Raw genomic sequence first — 6,000 nt, 5'->3', positions numbered from 1 at the left:
TAAGCAGCGGACAATGAAATATATCCTCGATACTGAAACCTGAGGGGTCCGTGCACCTTAAAACTCACGCCACCGTCTTCTGTCTAATTTATCTAGACGTTTACGCATTGCTGAATGTATATTTTGGGCCTCATAATATGATTAAGGCCCGGCTGGATGATAAGCGATTTTGGTCCTATTCGAAATGCCCTAAACTGCTCATACTCTCCATCCAAATTTGTGAATTTGTCAGGCACGAGGCCTTACTTGGCACTAAGGGCCAGGTTATCTTTTAGCAGCCACGTGAAAGCGTCAGTACAAGCATACATGTTAACTTGACTTACAGTTTTGGCGATAAGCTTTTTAATTTAAACTCATATTTGCGTCAGTCTCCGCCACAGCATAAGCTAGGGTGATTTACCAGTATTGGATAGTGATTACTTCCATGTGTCCCAAAGTCTGTGCCAGCCCCCCCCCCCCTCGTTCTGTCAGATACAATTTCTTGTGTGCAAACAGTCAAATAATCACAGCTCAAATCATGGAACCTATGGTAAGTGTGAGAGCCATCGTTTAACACATATAAGTTACATTTCTCGGCGACGCACTCAACCACCCTTCCGCGGGTTCCACTGTGGTCACTGGCACAAGCAGTATTTAAGCGTTGAAGTCTGTGCGATTCAGTTAATCGGAGCCGTATGCTTTCCTTGGTGTCAAACACTTTTCGCTTCCGTAAATCCGCGTGTGTACGAGTGTACATGTCTGTGTACCGTTAATATTACGACCCCATAATCAGCAGAGATAAACAAGACCGGCACTCTGCTGCTTGTCTGGCTACCTTTCCATCGTATCTCCATGCGGTTTCAACGTGATGCTGTTTCGAATTGTTGTAAATCACTGTCGTGAATTTTTGTAGTCAAACGAAATGTCATTACGCGTACACCCCATATGCGCAATACTCACTGCTATGTTTCCGTTATTCCTGAAACATCAACACGTCGAGCCTGCTTAGATTTTGCCAATGACTTTATCCCCTTCATACGCTCTTTCATCCCACAAAGAAAGCTTCGTATTTAGTGGAAGAGGTAAAGGCACTAGCACTCATCTTGCTCTTTAAGTTTTATGCAAAGGGTGCTTTATTGTTACAAGGGTTCCCTTGAGAGCCGTAGATGAGCGGGACTTTTAAATTTTATTTCCTTTTAAAGAGAAACTGACGCAACAGCAGGATGAAAAAGCCACAGGTTCTATGCGAACACCTGTCACATTTGCGAAAAACCTTTTTTTCTTGTTGTTGAGAGAGAACCAGGATAGCAAATCCTATAAACGCTCTGAAGTCACAATAAAAGTTACCCACCCCTTTCTAAAGAGCGCAGCTTCCGCCAGCTTTTCGTTTACTATTTAGTCATTCACGCACTGTTCTTGGGCTAATCTTCTGCCTGGGGCGCTCCTGCAGGGGAGCATCCCGGCAGCGGTGGTGGCCCTGCACACAACGCGTGGCAAAATGAACAAGCTAGAACAGGCGGATGATTACCCACAGGCGTCCTGCTAACACAAGGGGCACGTCGTCAGCTTTTGTTGAAATCACAGCCCCACTACACCGAAGACCGTCAAGAAAAGCCTAGGTTCCCAAGACGCTGATGTCATGCGATTCGCGTCAGTTTCCTCGTGTAAAATTCAAGCTTGCCGTTTTTATCATATTATTGTCGTTATCGTTCTTGTTATTATTATCATTATTAGTATAATGATAATTTTAGTATGTATTATTATTATTAAGTTATTAGTCTGTTTCTTTCTATTTTTAGATCCTGAAATATATACTGACGGCACGCAAGAACACTGGCAGATAAGCGAAGTAAATCTTTACTACAGGAGGCACCCATCTAAGCGTTGTCTCTCGCTTAGGACTTCTTTCGGAACTTTCGGCGAGAGACATTCTAGGGCGAAGTGGTCACTTCGTAAGGCCTCGGTTATGGTTGTGTTAGTTACGAGGAGGCACTGGAGCTGAGGAAAATAAGCTGAGTGAGCACTAAGTTGCCTATATGTGAGCCCACACGCCGTATTAATCATAATCTCAAAGTCGGAATTGTGTCATGCAACACAATATGCTTCTCGCAGTCATTCCTGCCGCGAACCTCACGTGACTAGGACCACCTTCCCGCAGAAGTTGCTGGCATTGTAAATTATGAGCAGTTCCGCGTAGCAATAGCTAACATTGTATATTCAGACGCTGTTTAAATAATCTTGTAACCAACTGTAGTTTCTCACTGTTTTTGTATATTTACCACTCCCCCTCTGTAATGCCACTGGCCCTGAGGGGTAATGTAAATAAATAAATATATTTGCCCCCCTCCCTTCCTTAGCTAAAAAGGTCAAATACATTTCAAAGGTCAAAGGTCCTGTTTCACAGACGATTCTTTCCCTGCCACTCCGAATACCTGCAGTGGCCAAGGCGTGGCGGCTCTGTAACACTCTAAGCAGAAAGGAGTAAAAGGGAGTGAGCTGTCCTCTAGCGCACATCCTTTTATAAAAGGGAGTGCCATATATGACAGCTCACTTTCATATTATTCTCATATAGGCGCATTTGTGTTGAGAGTGAATAATGAATTTAGAGTGAAACCAAAAAATAACTAAGGTGGGAGAGAGTTGTGCCACAAACTTTCACGTTCTTACACAGGGTCCACAACTATTGATAAATGTCCCGCGGCAGGCAGACGCTGGCGTCAAAGCTCCGGAGCATGGTTTGGATGTGTATATGTAACGTTTGACTCACATATTTGAGAGAAAAGGTTTCGCAGCTGTATAAAAACAAGTGTAAACTGGCTGATGTAAGCCTTCGAAACTATATCAGTAAGACAGCAGTCCAAAGGCACGAAACTATTTGCCACTATCTCGCCGCCCACCTGTTTACATCTAATCATCCAGGAAAAAGAACACGATCGCTGGCAAAGTAAAGAAATTCGAGACGTTTCGGAACTTTGTACGGCTTCCTTGATCGCTGAGCGGGACAACAAATCGTCGCGACTTCAATACGCAACACGTGACGTAACAAGCGTGTGTAGATGGGTGGCATAGCACCTTGCATCCGGTTCATGGTAGCTGATGTCGATTGGATGATTAGAGAGTCTAGCAGCAGCCGAGATGACACATTCCTTTCCTTCGCGACGGCAGTGGCACGGTCCCAGTCAATCGCGTGAGCATGTTCTTGCACATGCTCAGCAGTGACGTTCGTCACGTGATTATTATTTCTTACGTCACGTTTGTGGTCATTAAAGCGTCTTGAGAACTTTCCGTATCGGCAATGTAAACCTGGGCGCAATCAGCACATGGGATCTGGTAGATGACGTCGTGAAGCGCTTTTGTTTACTGAGCTGGCTACGAAGCCTGCTGGTCGGGATGTGGGCAATGCGCATGTCGTATTTTGAAAATACGCGCGATGGGGCCTGTTGAATCCCTGCACGTAAGGAATGGCTGCACGTGCCTGGAATGTCTAGATGCTCTGTGTTTCCGGCTTTAATATCCGCTTCTCAGCCTTGGAGACAAAGCGACTAGGGTAGTCGTTATAAGTCAGCTCACGATGGATCGTCCGTTTTTAATTAATTGTCATCTGAGCAGATGCGTACGGCGCGTGTTATTAAGGATGATGCCATTGACTTTTGGTGGCCAGCCGGATGACGATATAAAATTGAGGTAGCGACCTGTGTGCGTAGGCTTCCTGTAGACCGAGAAGGTGAGGGCGCCCTATCCCTGCGAACCAGTACATCCAAGACTGGTAATGAGGTGTCTTTCTCAAGTTCCATGGTGAACTGTATATGCGTATTCTGGCCGTTTATGCTGCCCAGGAAGCGTGAGACGTCTTGCTTCTTCAAAATGCAAAAGCAGCGGTGGAAGACTTTCGGTGCGGTATTGAAGGTGGTTCTTTTCTTCCAGCTTCCATTATTAAATTAGCTGTTGTAACGGACATTGACGCTCCCGTTGACGTGCCTTATGTCTGCTGATAGAAACTGCCGCCGTAAGAAAAACAAGTGTTGCCATGGCAAAATCTGTTCAGCTCACAAAGTTCGGGGACGTCGAAGGGTGTGCGACCAGAGAGACCAGTGTCAGCTTCCAGGTTTCTTGCATGTAGCTACTGCTAAATCCACTGGAACGCTAGTGAAAAGCGACGTGACGTCGAACGAAACTAAAACGTCGTCTTCGCTCAGCGAGATGCCATGGAGCTTGGATACCAAAGTGGAAGAATTTCCGACATGCGTCGAGGTCTTGCCGGCTAGAGGACTCAACACCTGGCGAAGATAGCCGAATAGCTGATAAAGGTGTGATCAGTTGAGATCGACAATAGGTCGAAGTGGTACGCCAGGCTTGTGGACTTTGGGCAGGTCGTAAATTGCAGGAGCTGAGTCGTTCTTACCATCCAAGGAAGGAAGGCGAGAGCCCGAGCTTACGTCACCCAGTTCACACTCGCAGTCGGGGAACAGCGGCCAGCGCCGGGGACTTCAGAGCCGCCGCTGGGCTGAGAGCCCGCTTCCGCTGGCGTCGCAGCTGCTCGGTTACTTTTGGCAAAGACGGTACCTATACGGTATATATGCATGTATATATGCATATGTGCGGACAAAAGTAAACGGAGCACGCTCTTCCGTTCTAATTGCAATAACGCCTTTCCTATCAGAAATGAATAAACTATATTTGTCCACGAGAAAACGCACTAGCGTACACAAGCATCTTGCACATGCCACAGCTGCCGGTTTCAATTTGCTAACACATGGAAAACGTTAAAAGGCAATAGCGCGCTCCGTTTACTTTTGTCCGCCTCTATGCATGTATATGTGTGCATCTATTAGAAAAAGCAGTTGTTAGCGGAGCTTGTCGTCGTCGTCTCATCTGCGTACTGTCTTTCTTGCTAGCGCTAACTCACTTTTAAATTTCTGAAGTATGAGCCACAAGTTACTATAATATACTATACTATATACTATACTATACTATGCTATACTATATACTATACTATAGTGAAACTTACGATACAGTAAACATTTTTGCGTGCCCCCACTAGCTCCCCCTGGCACGGTTCCGCTGTACCAAAAATTAAAGATCACTGCGGCTACTCGCATTGGAAGAATGCGAAAGCGTTGACGCCTCCTCGACACTGGTCGCTTTTCAAATTTCGTGCCATGGTTGGTTTCTCGTTCACCTGATTGATTGGTTATCGATTAATTCTGATTATACCCTCGTTTCATCCTGGCAACCATCTCGCGTTTCCAAATTTTCCGCCACGTCTCGTTCCTGACCAGTCACTATATACCCATCCAGTCTATTTACCCGTCCATTACCCTTTGCTTTTCATTAATGACCTAACTGCCTCTAATTTATCATTCTTTTTTCCTATCTCCTGGTTACGTACCGATAACTTATCACTGGTCACGTGATTGCCCATTTCTAGTTTTCAAACTTGGCGCCACACTTTGGCTCCGTCCACACTTCCGGTTTTTTTAATATTTGCTCTGGCCCCGCCCGCTTTCTGTACATTTTCGGCTCTAATTAATTAACTATTCATCCGATTTCGAAAATGTTTTTTCGGGCAGCATCCTCACATCATCTTTCGATTACAACCGCTCGTTTGACGGTACCTCTTCTGAGTTGCCCACAACTGCTGCCGACACAATTTGCGGACATGATCTCCGCGGACACAGCCTAGTAAAGCTTTCGTTTTAATAATAATTTATTACCTCCCATCCGCTATCATCACAGTACACCCAGCTCAAACTTTATTTGGCGGATAACACGGCAGTGCCTCACGAATCCTCAACGAAGTTTATGACGAATATGACTGTTCGAAGGAAGGAAGGAAGGAAGGAAGGAAGGAAGGAAGGAAGGAAGGAAGGAAGGAAGGAAGGAAGGAAGGAAGGAAGGAAGGAAGGAAGGAAGGAAGGAAGGAAGGAAGGAAGGAAGGAAGGAAGGAAGGAAGGAAGGAAGGAAGGAAGGAAGGAAGGAAGGAAGGAAGGAAGGAAGGAAGGAAGGAAGGAAGGAAGGAAG

The sequence above is a fragment of the Amblyomma americanum genome, chromosome 2, assembly GCF_052857255.1.
Source record: "Amblyomma americanum isolate KBUSLIRL-KWMA chromosome 2, ASM5285725v1, whole genome shotgun sequence".
Taxonomy (NCBI): domain Eukaryota; kingdom Metazoa; phylum Arthropoda; class Arachnida; order Ixodida; family Ixodidae; genus Amblyomma; species Amblyomma americanum.
Note: the sequence above shows the minus strand (reverse complement) of the source record.